Source organism: Phyllobates terribilis, unplaced genomic scaffold, assembly GCF_046119375.1.
Source record: "Phyllobates terribilis strain yellow unplaced genomic scaffold, ASM4611937v1 Scaffold_1__5_contigs__length_1240528914, whole genome shotgun sequence".
Lineage (NCBI taxonomy): Eukaryota > Metazoa > Chordata > Amphibia > Anura > Dendrobatidae > Phyllobates > Phyllobates terribilis.
The window spans coordinates 805,253,615-805,270,797 of record NW_027362761.1 but is presented as its reverse complement, the minus strand read 5'-3'; positions in this window follow the sequence as shown (position 1 = coordinate 805,270,797).

Below are 17,183 nucleotides of genomic sequence, written 5' to 3'. Positions count from 1 at the left end.
AACTGTGAGATTCACTACATGCACCACTGGTGTTTTGTGCAAAAGCACATGTAAGATTCTGCAACAGCGTCTGCAGATACTCCTGCATGCGTGAATCCCTTTCTATGGCAGGAATTATTTTGGCAAATTTACTTTTGCACCTGGGATCTAAGAGTGTGGCAACCCAGTAGTCGGGATTACTTCGAATTCTGACAATCCGAGGGTCATGTTGCAGGTAGTGCAGCAAGAAGGCACTCATGTGTCTTGCGCATCCAGGAGGACCAAGTCCTTGTTGTGTTGGTAGCGAGGTAAGAATCATGCTTCCTTCCTCTGCCCTCTCCCCCCTACCTCGCACAACAGAAATGTGATCAACGTCTCCCTCATTGGTGAGTCTTTCATGCCCATCGCCAGTTCGTCCTCCACTTCTTCCTCGGCTCCTGCACCTTCCTCAACAGTTTGGCTGCTACCATGCGCCCTGGTTAATCCCTCTCCCCCACCCTCCCATGCCTGCCGCCTTGGTGCTGCCGACCGTCTGGACCTTGGAGATGTTATCCCTTCTGCATACGACGACTCCTCTACTTCCTCCACCTCCTCTTGTCCCACCACTTGATTCTGAATTCTGTTTAATGTGTGCTCCAGCATGTAAATTACCGGAATAGTCATGTTGATAATGGCATCGTCATCAGCACTAAATATCTTTGTCGCCATTTCAAAACTGTGCAGAAGGGTGTGTGGCGCCCCTGAGGATTCAGTCACCACAGAGTTACTGCATCTCACCCAGAGATGTGGTATCTCACCCTCAGGTAAGGAAGGAGTATGGCTCGGGACTCTAACACCTGCATCCAACACATACCCGCAGTGGGGGTAGGGCGAGATTGCTCCCAGGTCCCTAGCTGGCGGGAGGGTCCTATGTAGTGGGTGCTTAGGGGAGAAGCTTAGGGGAGCACATGACAGGGAGAGTATAAATAGGAAGCCATCTTAGAAAGAGCAAGCCAGTCAGAGGAGGAGAAGTGACAAGAGCAGAGGCTCTGCATGAGCTCTGCTCCAGAGGCGGGCCTAGCCTGGGAGGCCCAGGACTGAAGGAGAGAAGAGAGGAGTGGGAGCAGGAAGGCTCCAGGAACCGAAGGGACCCTAGGGGTATGGGCCGTGCAGAAGGCCACCCGTACGCCCGCTGCTACCAGGAGGTAGAGGGGTCAGGCCAGATAAGGGGAACCGGTCCCTCAACTAGCGGAGAAACAGCAAGGCTCAACTAGAAACCGGAGGCTGCAGCATTTCATGTACTGCAGGACAAAGTCCACACCAGTCTCACTAAGAAGATAGCCACATAGGACCCAGGGGACGGAACACACGTCGCCCGCCAAGGCCCGAGGATACTGGATAGAAGTTTCACTGGGTGTGAGGTGCAGGGAGAAGGCCAGAGAAAGGACACACAGAAGTGGGTCCTGCTAAGTACTCTGGAGCTATCTGGGGGTGGACTGAGCCCCTCACTGAGTACGCACAGCACAACGGGGGAGATTGCTCTGGTACCTGTAATCTGGACTGCAACAACTGTGAGTAAAGATCTTGGGACTGCATCACACGGACTCTGTGTTCATTACTGACTCCCCGCACTACAACCACCATCATCCACCCACACTGCCCTGAAGCTACACTCTTCCTGTGGGGAGAAATAATACCATTGCTGCAAAACCACCAGCTTCAGAGGACTGTTCCGCAGCGGCGGCCCCTTTGGCCGCACCCCACAGGTGGCGTAGTCGGACATTATAAAACCCATATAAACAAATTACCCTTGGATTGACCACCCTGGGTCACGGACCGGGTCACCGCCACAGTGACTACAACCCCCAGCATCTACCGGCCCGGCTCCGGGGACCCCAAGGCTCAGGGGGCGCGTCAACTTCATAGGTCCCTGATCTGAGACCACTCCTGCAGCGTGATTTGCCCCACCTCTGGATCTCGTTGGCCCAGGTTATACGTTAGAACGTATTGCACCAGGGCTTGTCGGTGCTGCCACAGTCGCTGCAACATGTGCAAAGTTGAATTCCACCGTGTCGGCACATCGCATTTCAGCCGGTAAACTGGCAGGCCCAACGACTTCTGTAGAGATGTAAGCCATTGAGCTGCGGGATGCGAACGGCAGAAGTTAGCACACAGCGACCGTGCCCTATGCAGAAGGCCATCTAGTCCGGGATAGTGGGCTAAAAATTGCTGGACAACCAGGTTCAACACGTGAGCCATGCAAGGCACATGTGTGACATTGCCCCGGCGAAGGGCCGCACCCAGGTTTGCAGCATTGTCGCACACGGCCTTCCCTGGTTGCAGGTCCAGTGGATACAACCATTCATGAGACTGGGTCTCCAGAGCTGACCACAACTCCTCAGCTGTGTGACTCACATTTTCCAGACATTTCAAAGTAAACACTGATGCCGTTGAGCCCTGCTGCCAGCATAGTAAGGAGGTGTGCAGGATTCCTTCTGCGCAGTTAGAAAGCAGGTGGCATTACCAGACAGGCTTTGGGTGCAGGTGGAGGACCGAGAGGAGGTTGAGGAGGCAGAAGCAGTGGAGGAACTTCGAGATCAAGAGGATTGACGCACAACTCGTGGGGACGGTAAGACTTGGACAGCAGCCCCTTGCCCTACTGTCACCATAGCTACCCAGTGCCCAGTCAGCGACATGTAACTCCCCTGTCCATGCCTACTCATCCAAGTGTCTGTGATGAAATGCACCCTGTCACACACAGAGTTTCTCAAAGAAGCGGTGATGTTGTGTGCGACATGCTGGTGGAGCGCAGGCACACCTTTCTTTGAGAAGTAGTGCCGACTGGGCATCTGGTACTGGGGCACTGCGACGGACATAAGGTCTCGAAAATCCTCTGTGTCCACCAGGCGGAAAGGCAGCATTTCTGTAGCCAACAGCTTGCATATGGTGAAATTCAACCTCTTAGCTTTGTAATGGCTAGGAGGAAATGGTCTTTTACTTGTCCACATCTGAGGGACCGAGGGCTGGCTGTTGTGCTTAGACGGGGTTGAGTAGGGTGTCCCCGGCAAACTGCCGGTCTGTGAGGAAGATGCAGGCGGACATGTTAGGTTGCCTTGATCCAAAGGTGGTGCTCTCGATGTCGGAGAGCGCTCAACACCAGCAGGTGTTTCCACTTCCAAATGAACTGACGACCTGCCAATCACACTGGCTGTTGCGGGTAAAGAGGTGGCAGGTCTGCGTCCAAAAACATGTGTGACTGCTGTCCCCCCAGTCACAGAGAATGAAGAGGCCGCGGATGCACAAGATGGGGCAGTTGGTGGATGGCCCGGCCCGCTAGGCCGCATTGTTGCACATTGAGCTTCCCACTGCAACTTATGCTTCATATCCATGTGACGGTTCATGCATGAAGTGCTCAAACTATGGATTTTTTGGCCTCTACTTAGCTTTTGGTGACAAATGTTACAGATAACACGAGTTGGGTCATCCCTATCGATCTGAAAAAATGCCCAGGCTATGCAAGGCTTAGAGCCCATGCGACCTGAAGAGCCACTACGACTTGTGGTCAGAGGCAGAGTTGTGGTTGAGGATGCAGTTGTTGACTTGCTTCCAGTGCTCAGTCTCTGTCCAGGAAGGCGCAACCTAACCTCATCGTCAATAGCATCTGTGACGCCCCACTGCGCTTGGTATCACAGATCCTAGAAGAGTGCATTGATGGAATCCTCCACAAGAGGCCCCCATAAACATTCACACATCTCCACCTTCCACCTCAGACCAGCAGAGGGAGCCCATTAGGGATATAAATAGGGAAGGTGGAGCTAGGCAGTTCAGTTCCTTTGAAGAGTTCCTGCAGTAGAGAAGCCTAAGAGAGGTCAGTCTGCAGTGGAGCTCAGTCTAGTCTAGAGAACTCAATTAATAGTTCAGCAGTGGAGCACGAGGCTCCTGCTAGCTAGATTCAGGGAGCCCAGTTAGAGCTTAAGGTGTGTCGGCGCCATAAGATCGGTGAAGCGCGGCAAGATGCCGTTAGTGTGTATAGCCTAGTGAGGGCCCGAGGAGGCCGAAGGTGAGTGGCGAGTTAGTACATAAGGGGCAGAGGAGCTTAACCAGCTCACCCTGAAGCATTTACCGGACACCGGATCCGAGCTTAACGGGATCTCTATGACCCAGTAAGGCATAACCGGAATTCCTGGAGAACTACAAGTCCCAGGATCGCTAAGGTGCTGATACGTAACAGAGCCAGGAGACGCTTAGGCCCCGCATACTGGGAGCGTGAACTGCAAGACAAGACCCTACCACAAGGTCAGCCAGCGCAGGACAGAGACAAAGTTAGGCCTAGCTCCAGGCAGGTCAGAAACTTACTACGCAGAGGCAAGGTTTTTGTGCCTCATCTGGAATTTGTAGCGATGGGCGTGTCCGTAAGAAAGGGATCGTATCACATTGTCCACGAAAAGATGTAGACATCTTAGTTTGGCTGGAAGATGGTCTTTCTTCTGCAGATGTTACCCCCCTCCCCCACCGCGGGGGGGCTCGACCCACCAGCGGACAGGCACCAGTATTGGGAAAGGGGGGCTGGCCGTCAGGGTCCACCGCGGCTCTGGCACAAACCCGGCGACACGGAGGTGGCACGGGCAGGAACAGACTGGCCGTGTCAGCTTCGCACTTTTTTGGTTTTAGAAGGGCATGACATGCCTATATCTGTGTCTCCCCCTCCTTTTACTCCTCCACCTCTTTTCTTTTTGCATGACTATATGTACTTGTCACTTTTCCATGTGTTAGTTGTGTCTTCTGAGCAGTTTGTCAGCTTTTGGACACCTTTGAAGTGTTTTCTATGTGTTTTCTATGTGTTGCTATGTGTTTTTGTTTGCCTGCCATTGGTTTTAATGGTGTTCAAACATACGGGTTTTCAACGAACTGAACCGAACTCGAACACTACGTGGCTGGCTCAACACTATGTCTTACATCAGCTTCTTCCAACAGGGACGAATTCAGCTTCCACTGGCCTCTCCCCATCCGTGGGGTCTCTGTAACATTCAAGGAAAAGAAAATGAAACAGTGATCAGAGAATTCCACCTCAACAGCAGACACTGCAGAAGAGACGGCCTCCTCCTTTAAATAAATCCTATCTATCTTAGACCTACTGCTACCTCTATGAAAGGTGAAACCCCCATGACCTGGGGTGTGCCGGATGTGGACATCAACCAGGCGAGCTTCACTTGCTATGCTATTCAGGGCTATGCTATCATAAGCCAGCCGGTCTCCGGGGCCTCCCCTATCACGGGATCTAGTTACAGTGTTAAAATCCCCACCGAAGACCACCTGCCGGCTTGTAAAAAGATAGGGCTTGACCATCAGGAAGAGACATTTACGGTCCCACTTAGATTGCGGGCCGTAGATATTAATGAGCCGGAGCTCCTGTCCCCTCATGAAGACGTCAAGAACCAAGCACCTCCCCATTTCTACCTCAATCACCCGTCTGCATTCCACCGAAGCGGCCTTAAAAAGGACCGCTACCCCGCTATACAGCTCGGCCCCAAGAGACCAGTATGAGGGCCCACACCTCCACTCCCTCTTTGCTTTATAAATGGCCCCCATGTCCGTTAGTCTGGTCTCCTGCAAAAATAAAATGTCAGCCTCAACTCGGGTGAAAAAATCAAAGGCCGTAAATCTGGCCGCATCTGACTTTATACTGGCGACATTAATCGACGCCAGAGTCAACAGGGTAGGTTCCGCCATCATAGGTGATTGAGTTAGATGGCCTTCTTTTTCCCCGTACCACCCTTTTTCCTCTCGCCTTCTGTGGAGGAGTCCGAGTCACCCCTCCTCTTTAGGGATACTGAGGTGTCCATGCCCGCCCCTCCAGCATTGGACGCATCCTTCCTAGCACAGGTTTCCTCGCCTCTGGACCCCGGGGCAGTCCCCCCCCAGGGGCAATGGACAGACCCCGCCGCCCCCTGAAGGCACCCCTGATGTTGTCTCCGGCTCCTTACCCCCGACCTCCGACACAGCAGAGTCATCGAGGGCTTGGAACCGATTGGAGAGGGGGATCAGAGGGGAGCCGGTGAGGCCTTCCGTAGGCACCGTAGCGGTCGGGGGGGGGGCTTTAGTTTTTTTTACCCTTTTCCTGTTCTTTTTCCCTCGACTACTGGTACTTTTGTCACCTGATTTTTTTGGCTGCTCCACCACCTCCTCATCCAGACTTTCATACTGGGAGGAGTTATCGGAAGCAGCCGCCTCCTCCCTCTCCATCCTCCTGATCTCCTCGCTCACCGCCTTCTCCCCCAGGGCCTCAGAGGCTCCGGCTGCAACCTCCGGGGAGGGGACAGTTGACGCGCCCCCTGGGCCTGTGCTGTGCAGGGGAATACCCGGAGCCGGATCGCTGAGATGCTGGGGGTTGTAGTCTCCGTGTGGCGGTGACCCGGTCCGTGCCCAGGGTGGTCAAACCAGTGGCAGTCTATTTGTATGGTAATAAGTGTCCGACTACGCCACCCGTGGATTGCGGTCAGTGGGGACCGCCGCTGCGCTGCAGACAGCTGAGGCTGATGTTGTTTGCGCAGCTGAGTATAGGATGACTCCCCACGGGAGAAGTATTGCCTCAGGGCAGCTAATGTGGAAGATGATGGGAGTGATGGTGTGAGGGTCCCAGTGCTAATCGTGCTGGAGCGGCAAGGAATCACAGAGACGTGAGGTGCAGTTCAGGGTCTTTACTGATGGTACAAGGCAGACCCTCCCGGGAGTACTGGCTAGTATAAGGGGCCTGGTCAGTCTGCGAGCAAGCAGGAGTTCCCCTGGCCAGGTGGAGTTGTAGGCCTCCCCGTTAATCTGCACTCTTCCTGGCTACCTTGCTGTCAGCGGTTACAAGTAGCCCACGTCCTTGAGTATACCGTGTGGTGCTCACCCGTATGGCTGGTGACTTGGGGCCTTCTGTTAGCCTCCGCTCCTGGATGGCGGCGCTGGTCCCTTCTTTGTGACTGAGCCTCCGGGCTTCTATGGCCAGAGGACCTGGAATCCCCTGCCGGCTGGTTTCTGCTGCTGGGTGTATATCAGTCCCCACAGCCTCGGACTCCTGTGTCCGGCTTTAGTATCTTCGTCCAGGGCGAACTCTGCTCAGCTCCAGCCCCTGGACTTCTGCTACTGCTCCTACAGAGCTCCTGTTCTTGCTTTCCCTCTCCAGACTCTGACTCTGACTGCTTGTTCTGCAGGCTCTGTCTAACCTAATCCCGCCCCAGACCCAGTTTATAAGGGCAGATTCCTCCCCTCCCAGGTCTGGGCGGACCGTGTTGCATGTTTAGGGATCCTGACCAGAGAAACCTCCCACTTGCTCTCAGACATAATATCTCTATTACTGTGGCAACCAGACCCCTGGGGTGTCACATTCCCCCCTAGTAAATTTTAGTACTCCGGGACTAAACACATTTTTAAAGAAACATAAATACAAGGTATAACAATAACAAGACAACATATTCACAAGAAACTTTAGTCTGTAGAGGTCACGGCGTTTCCGTGACCGGGTGTCCATATCACCCAAGGTGAAGTTTATGAAACAAAGGGGGTGTCCATGTCACCCAACAAGGCGAAGTCTTGGCACAGAATAGGGGACCTGTCCAAAGCAAACCCCTTGCGTTGTCCTTGGGCATGGCTGCAAGGGTAGACTAACTACTTTGGGCCGCAAGGAGGCCACGCCAGACAGGTTTTCTCTTCCGCGGCCGTCTTCACAAGAGGCACCAAGGTGCAACTATCTACAAAACTGTTCCGGTTATCCAGTGTCCATAACCTGTTAGTCCAAATAAATCTGCAGGGTAACTGAGAAACATAATTAGTAACAGGCAACAAACATAAACCATAAACATTTTTCAATAAACAGTCAACTTTACAGTGCATTGGTTTAGATTCTCCAGCGAGCGGGCATCTGACCTCTAGTGACTCTAGTGGACCTACGGAGCTCACTAACTGGTTCTGCACTACAGGGTGTAGGAGGTGTTATGGGCAAGCTGGGCAGCTTTCTGCGCACTCTTTGGCTCACTAGGGGCACGGCAGGCTCACTACTAGAGATGAGCGTTGTTCTACTCGAACTGTTCGCCAATCTCAAATTCGAGCTGTTTTGGGCGGTGTTCGAGCCGTTCAGCGAACACGAACAATTTGAGAAAAATTCGGCTGTTCGAGGTTATGTTCGATAACTGTTCGTGCACCAAAATCATAACTGGATTTTTTCTCAGTAATGATGAAAATTAATGTTAATACGCAGTTTGAGTGTACAGCGGGGTGGGGGGAGGGGCAGGGGATGGATCTCTGCAGGAACAATGAAGATCTCCATTTTTTTTTCTCTTTCCCGCATTTGCAGTGGGGAGGTGCAATCTGTCAGCCTATCAGCAGCGCACACACGGAGCGAAGTGATTTTTTTCACACAAGCAAGGGCATGTGTCATTGGCAGTGTATGTCACATGTCCTTGCCCTATAAGACCAAGCCATTTTCCCCGTCGCCACCATTTTCTCACTGCTGCAGCTGCGTGTTAGACGGCACCGCTGTTGCTGTGTGCGATACACCTTGTTAATTTCAAGCCAATTTTCGCACAAATCTACAGATAGCTTGGGAGTAGGGAATAATTGTGATTGCAGTCCTTTTAAGGACTAGGTTACAGCATTTCCTACGACTTTTATCAGGCAGGTCTGTGCTCTTAAATAGATAGATTGTGGGAGTAAAGACTAATTGTAATTGGAGTCCTTTTCAGGACTAGGTTACATCAGTTCCTATCAGTTTTTGCCAGGCAGGTCTGTGCCAGTGCTGTGCAAGTTTTTTTCACAGCATTTGGCTGAATCTAGCAAAGCTAATCCTTTTTGGCCTATTGCAGAGTGTGTTAGTCAGTGGAGTAGCCTATCTGTGTTGCAAGATATACCACCTGTGTATAGAATACCAATTTTTTTACTGCACCTAGTGAAGTAAAATCTTTTGGGCATAGCATCATTCTATTAGTCCATCTATACTGACCTCCATCAGGTTGCAAATTGAATATAATTTTTTTCTGCATCTAGCTCTGAAAAAATATTGGGCTTCTAGCTGTGTGTGGGACTTGTTGTACTAGTCCATCTATACTGACCTCCATCAGGTTGCAAACTGCATATATTTTTTTCTTCATCTACCTCTGAAAAAATATTGGGCTTCTAGCTGTGTGTGGGACTTGTTCTATTAATCAATCTATACAGACCTCCATCAGGTTGCAAACTGAATATATTTTTTTCTGCATCTACCTCTGAAACAATATTTGGCCTTCTAGCTGTGTGTGGGACTTGTTCTATTAGTCCATCTATACTGACCTCCATCAGGTTGCAAACTGAATATAATTTTTTCTGCATCTACCTCTGAAAAAATATTTGGCCTTCTAGCTGTGTGTGGGACTTTTTCTATTATTCCATCTATACTGACCTCCATCAGGTTGCAAATTGAATATAATTTTTTTCTGCATCTAGCTCTGAAAAAATATTGGGCTTCTAGCTGTGTGTGGGACTTGTTGTACTAGTCCATCTATACTGACCTCCATCAGGTTGCAAACTGCATAGATTTTTTTCTTCATCTACCTCTGAAAAAATATTGGGCTTCTAGCTGTGTGTGGGACTTGTTCTATTAATCCATCTATACAGACCTCCATCAGGTTGCAAACTGAATATATTTTTTTCTGCATCTACCTCTGAAAAAATATTGGGCTTCTAGCTGTGTGTGGGACTTGTTCTATTAATCCATCTATACAGACCTCCATCAGGTTGCAAACTGAATATATTTTTTTCTGCATCTAACTCTGAAAAAATATTGGGCTTATAGCTGTGTGTGGGACTTGTTGTATTAGTCCATCTATACTGACCTCCATAAGGTTGCAAACTGAATATAATTTTTTTCTGCATCTACCTCTGACAAAATATTTGGCCTTCTAGTTGTGTGTGGGACTTGTTCTATTAGTCCATCTATACTGACCTCCATAAGGTTGCAAACTGAATATAATTTTTTTCTGCATCTACCCTTGAAAAAATATTTGGCCTTCTAGCTGTGTGTGGGACTTGTTCTATTTGTCCATCTATACTGACCTCCATAAGGTTGCAAACTGAATATAATTTTTTTCTGCATCTACCTCTGAAAAAATATTTGGCCTTCTAGCTGTGTGTGGGACTTGTTCTATTAGTCCATCTATACTGACCTCCATAAGGTTGCAAACTGAATATAATTTTTTTCTGCATCTACCTCTGAAAAAATATTTGGGCCTCTAGCAGTGTGTGGGACTTTCTCTATTAGTCCATCTATACTGACCTCCATCAGGTTGCAAATTGAATATAATTTTTTCTGCATCTAACTCAGCCAATAGTTTTGGCCTAATACCACAGTTTGGCCACTCAGCTCTGCTCGGTTCCCATCCATTGTTTTTTGTGCAAACAACTCCAGAGTTGTGAATTAGTTAACCACCAAAATGAGTGGAAAAAGTCCTGCTGCTGGTGGAAAGGGGAATAGGCGTGTTGGGAAGGGGAAAAAAGTTGTGTCCGTGGGGTAGGTGTTAAAGCAACAGTAACATCTGCAGAAGAAAGACCATCTTCCAGCCAAACTAAAATGTCTACTTCTTTTAGCGGACAATGTGATAAGATCCCTTTCTTACGGCCACGCCAATCGCTACAAATTCCAGATGAGGCACAAAAACAGCAGGTGCTTCAACGGATATCAAGTGCTCCTTTAAGTGGGCTCTCCTCCACATCAACTTCAACATCACAAATACTCCAGTCCTCAAAGGTGTCACCCCAATCGCACTTGCTTCCTCACAGCTCCCAAATCTCCAGCTGCCCGTCTGAGTATGAGGTAGAACAGATGGTTGAGTCTGCAGAGCTGTTTACTCATACTATAGCCTGGGAATCAGAGGTCGACTCCAGCGCTTCTGTGAATCCAGACGAGGAAATGATCTGCACTGATGCCCAGAATCTTTATGAGTCGGATCCAGGACCAGACGCAGAAGGTTCTGACCATAATGTAGACCCTCATTCCCAAACTGTAACTCCTGTTGGTGGAGACAATGAGGAAGACGATGATAAGACTCAAATACCTGATTGGAGCGACAACTTTAGTTTTTTGTCAGGGCAGGAACAGGTTGGCTCTGAGGACGACGGGTGTGATAACGCACAGGGTGATGATGATGAGGTTGGAGATCCCACTTACTGTCAACCCACAGTCAGCCAAGAGATGAGGTCAGCAGAGGAGGTGGAGGAAGATGCTAGTGACGACGAGGTCAGGTTGCGCCTTCCTGGACAGAGACGTAGTACTGGAAGCACGTCAACAACTGCATCCTCAAACACAACTCTGCCTCTCACCACAAGTCGTGGTGGCTCTTCAGGTCGCATGGGTGCTAAGCCTTGCATAGCCTGGGCATTTTTTCAGATCGATAAAGATGACCCAACTCGTGTTATCTGTAACATTTGTCAGCAAAAGCTAAGTAGAGGCCAAAAAATACATAGTTTGAGTACTTCATGCATGAACTGGCACATGGACATGAAGCATAAGTTGCAGTGGGAAGCTCAGTGTGCTACAATGCGGCCTAGCCGGCCGGGCCAACCACCGTCTGCCATATCTTGTGCATCCGCGGCCTCTTCATCCTCTGTGACTGGGGGGACAGCAGTCACACCTGTTTTGGGGCGCAGACCTGCCACCTCTTTACCCGCAACAGCCAGCGTGATTGGCAGGTCATCATTTTCTTTGGAGGTGGTAACACCAGCTGGTGTTGAGCGCTGTCCGACATCGATAGCACCACCTTTGGATCAAGGCAACCTAACATGTCCGCCTGCATCTTCCTCACAGACCGGCAGTTTGCCGGGGACACCCTTATCAACCCCGTCTAAGCACAATAGCCAGCCCTCGGTCCCTCAGATGTGGACAAGTAAAAGACCATTTCCTCCTAGCCATGAGAAAGCTAAGAGGTTGAATTTCACCATCTGCAAGCTCTTGGCTACAGAAATGCTGCCTTTCCGCCTGGTGGACACAGAGGATTTTCGAGACCTTATGTCCGTCGCAGTGCCCCAGTACCAGATGCCCAGTCGGCACTACTTCTCAAAGAAAGGTGTGCCTGCGCTCCACCAGCATGTCGCACACAACATCACCGCTTCTTTGAGAAACTCTGTGTGTGACAGGGTGCATTTCACCACAGACACTTGGACGAGTAGGCATGGACAGGGGCGTTACATGTCGCTGACTGGGCACTGGGTAACTATGGTGACAGCAGGACAAGGGGCTGCTGTCCAAGTCTTGCCGTCCCCACGAGTTGTGCGTCAATCCTCTTTATGTCAAAGTTCCTCCACTGCTTCTGCCTCCTCAATCTCCTCTCGATCCTCCACCTGCACCCAAAGCCTGTCTGGTCATGCCACAAGCTTTCTAACTGCGCAGAAGGGATCCTGCACACCTCCTTACTATGCTGGCAGTAGGGCTCAACGTCATCAGGCGGTTTTTACATTGAAATGTCTGGGAAATGTGAGTCACACAGCTGAGGAGTTGTGGTCAGCTCTGGAGAACCAATTTCATGAATGGTTGTCTCCACTGGACCTGAAACCAGGGAAGGCCGTGTGCGACAATGCTGCAAACCTGGGTGCGGCCCTTCGCCGGGGCAATGTCACACACGTGCCTTGTATGGCTCACGTGTTGAACCTGGTTGTCCAGCAATTTTTAGCCCACTATCCCAGACTAGATGGCCTTCTGCAGAGGGCACGGTCGCTGTGTGCTCACTTCCGCCGTTCGCATCCCGCAGCTCAGCGACTTACATCTCTACAGAAGTCGTGGGGCCTGCCACTTCACCGGCTAAAATGCGATGTGCCTACCCGGTGGAATTCAACTCTGCACATGTTTCAGCGACTGTGGCAGCACCGACAAGCCCTGGTGCAATACGTTCTGACGTATAGCCTGGGCCAACGAGATTCAGAGGTGGGGCAAATCACGCTGGAGGAGTGGTCTCAGATCAGGGACCTATGCACCCTTCTGCACAGTTTTGAAATGGCGACGAAGATGTTTAGTGCTGACGATGCCATTATCAGCATGACTATTCTGGTGATTTACATGCTGGAGCACATGTTAAACAGAATTCGGAGTCAGGTGGTGGCACAAGAGGAGGTGGAGGAAGTAGAGGAGGAGGAGTTGTATGCGGAAGGGCTAACATCTGCAAGGTCCAGACGGTCGGCAGCACCAAGGCGGCAGGCATGTGAGGGTGGGGGAGATGGTTTTACCAGGGCGCATGGTAGCAGCCAAACTAGTGAGGAAGGTGCAGGAGCCCAGGAAGAAGTGGAGGACGAACTGATGGAAGACTCATCAGATGAGGGAGACCTTGATCACATTTCTGTTGTGCGAGGTTGAGGGGAGAGGACAGAGGAAGGAAGCATGATTGTTACCTCGCCACCAGCACAACAGGGACTTGGTGCTCCTGGATGCGCAACACACATGAGTGCCTTCTTGCTGCACTACCTGCAACATGACCCTCGAATTGTGAGAATTAGAAATAATCCTGACTACTGGGTTGCCACACTGTTAGATCCCCGGTACAAAAGTAAATTTGCAGAAATTATTCCTGCCATAGAAAGGGATGCACGCATGCAGGAGTATCAGCAGAGACTGTTGCAGAATCTTACATGTGCTTTTCCACAAAATACCAGTGGTGCACGTAGTGAATCTCACAGTTCCAACTTGCCAACCGTGGGACCGTCAAGTGTTCAGCACTCAAACCGTAACAGAACCACAGTATCTGCTGGTAACATCAATTTTGCGGAATCATTTCACCACTTTTTTAGCCCATCCTTTGCAAGGCCACAGGAGACAAGAAGTCTGACACATAGTCAACGCCTAGAGACGATGGTACAGGAGTATCTCCAAGTAAACATTGAAGCCACGACTGTGTCACTGGACCCTTGCTCTTTTTGGGCTTCCAATCTGGATAAATGGCCGGAGCTAGCCACTTACGCCTTGGAGATCTTGTCATGCCCCACAGCCAGCGTTCTGTCTGAACGTGTGTTCAGCGCTGCTGGTGGTGTGCTGACAGATAAGCGCACGCGGCTCTCCACTGATAATGTAGACAGACTCACGTTCATAAAGATGAACAAATCATGGATCCGAAACGACTTTTCTACCCCTGTGTCATCCTGGGGAGAGTAAAAGCTTGATGATTGGTTAAAATCACCCTACCAACCGTTTTAAGCTTTCAAATTACTAATCATGTTTATCTGTATCTTGGCTGGAAAATAATTTGGGCTTTGTAGCAGTGTGCAGCACTGATTCTATTAGGCCATCTATAATAAGCTCCACCAGATTTAAAATTACTAATCATGTTTATCTGTATCTTGACTGGAAAATAATTTGGGCTTTGTAGCAGTGTGCAGCACTGATCCTATTAGGCCATCTATACTAAAGCTTCACCAGATTTAAAATTAATAATAATTTTTAGCTGCATCTAGCCCGGAAAATAATTTTGGGGCTCCGAGATGCGCAAGACACATAAGTGCCTTCTTGCTGCACTACCTGCAGCATGACCCTCATATTGTCAGAATTCGAAGTAATCATGACTACTGGGTTGCCACACTCTTAGATCCCCCAAACTTTTCGATCAACCTTTTCATTTTAATAAAGACCAAAAAAATGGTCATTTTTGAAATTATAAGCATTAGCAGGTTGTTAGAAACTGAAATCAAACAGTTTTCAACTCAAAACTTTATTCTATGTGATGTTACATTTTCACATAGGACCCCTTGTTCGAAAGGAGCTTCTGAACTCTCTTGTCCATTGAATTTGTCAGGTTTTGGATGGTTTCTGCTTCAATTGTTTTGCATGAGGACAGAATACCCTCCCAGAGCTGTTGCTTAGATGTGAACTGCCTCCCGCCATCATAGACACTCCTTTTAATGATGCTCCAAAGGTTCTGAATGGGGTAGAGGTCAGGGGAGCATGGGGGTCACACCATAAGTTTGTCCCCTTTTATGCCCATATCAGCCAGAGATGCAGATGTTTTATGTGCAGCATGAGATGGTGCATTATCATGCAGAAAAATGATGTTGCTGTGAAATACACGGTTCTTCTTCTTGAACCATGGCAGGAAGTGCTGTTTGAGAAAATCCACATACATTATGGAGTTCATCTTTAGCGCCTTCAGGGATCCTAAAGGGGCCGACAATCTCTCTCCCCATGATTCCAGCCCAAAACATTACTCCACCTCCTCCTTGTTGGCGCTGTAGCCGTGTTTGCGTGGGGTGTCCATCAACCAGCCATCCTCCACTCCATCCATCTGGACCATCTAGCGCTGCATGGCACTCATCCGTGAGCAAAACAGTTTTGAAATCAGTCTTCATGTAATGTTTGGCCCACTGGAGCCGTTTCTGCTTGTGTGAAGTGGATAGAGGAGGTCGACAGGATGGCGTATGCACAGCTGCAAACCTCTGAAGGACCCTGCATCTTGTTGTTCGGGGGACGTTGGAGGCACAAGCAGCTTCAAAAACTTGTCTGCTGCTATGACAAGGCTTTTTTGCCGCTGCTCTTTCAACCTGACGTAATTGCCTGTAGGAAAGAGTCCTCAATTTGCCCTTATCAGCACGCACACGTGTGTACTGTGAATCAGCTACATACTTCTTGATTGCCAAGACACTTCATCCTGATCATCGCACAATGTTGATTGTAGTCATGCCTTGACCTAAACACTCCACAATTTGTTGCTTCTCAGCAGCCGACACATCCTTTTTCTTTCCCATTTTGGCAGAAAATGTAGGCTGCTTAATAATGTGAGAGAGCCTTCTTAAGTAGTCTTGCCTTTCATTGGACACACCTGCCAAACTAATTAGCACAGGTGTCTGCAATTGCTTACAGTGATATAAAGAGCCCTGACACACATCACCATCAATGAGTTTAACTGACAAACAAACAAATTCTTCCCTTATCACTCCTAAACACTTTTTGCATAATAATTTGGAACGCAGTGTACATGTGCTTTTCCACAAAACACCAGTGGTTCACGTAGTGAATCTTACAGTTCTAACTTGCCAACCGTGGTCTGTATGGAGTTGTTCAATAAAGGGCCCAAAATTAAGATAACATAGATGGGAGAGGTCTCTATGAATAGGAATTCCTAAGTATTTGATACCCTGTGAGGGCCAGGCAAAGGGAAAGTTGGACTGGATGGAATCCTATATGGATTTGGGGAGGGAGACATCGAGGGCCTCAGACTTCGCTGCATTGATTTTAAAATTTGACCATGTAACAAAGTGATCTATTTCAGCCATAACAGCATGGATGGATATATGTGATTGAGTGATATATACTAGGACATCATCAGCAAATAGAGAGCACTTGTACTCGGTGCCTCCCACCTCAATCCACCTAATATTGGGGTTATGGCGAATTGATGAGAGCAGGTGCTCCGTCACTAGGCTGTATAAGAGAGGGGACAGAGGACATCCCTGCCTTGTCCCATTGGTGATTGTGAAAGGTGATGAAAATGTTCTGACGCACCCCCTGGGCCTTGGGACACCCGGAGCCGGACCCTTTTTGGAGGATGCTGGTGGTTGTAGTCTTCGTGGTGGCGACCCGATTCCGTGGCTCAGGGTGGTCAAACCAGTGGCGGAACTAGTATGTGGTTTTGATGTTTAAATGTCCGACTACGCCACCCGTGGATTGCGGTCAGAGTGAACCGCCGCTACAGGGCAGACCTCTGAGGCTGGTGTTGTGGGTGCAGCAGAGCGTAGCATAACTCTCCACGGGAGGAGTATAGCCTCAGGGCAGTGTATGCGGAGGATGGGGGTGATGGTGCAGGGCAGCAGCAGTAACGACACGGAGTCAGTGATGCAGTTCAGGGCCTTTACTCACAGTTCTTATTATCCAGACCACGTCTGCAGGTAACGGCTGCCCACGTCGTACTGTGCTCACCAGGTGAGGGGCTCAGACAACTCCCAGATAACTTTGGAGCGCTTCACAGGACCCCCTTTGTGTGTCCTTTGTCTGGCCTTTCTTACCAACACTTCTGTCCGGCTGCCTCGGGCCTCCTCTTGGTAAACTTGGCGCCAGTTTCCCTGACCCTATGTGGTGCCTTCCTAGCCGGTGTAGCGAGGGACTGCGCCACATAAAATGTCAGAGCCTCCGCTTTCTAGCTGAGGGTCGTTTCCTGCCTCCACTAGTTCGGGGACCGGTCTCCCCCTTTGGCCTGACCCCTCCACGCAGGTGGATTCGGGCGTGCGGTGGCGACTCGCCCGTC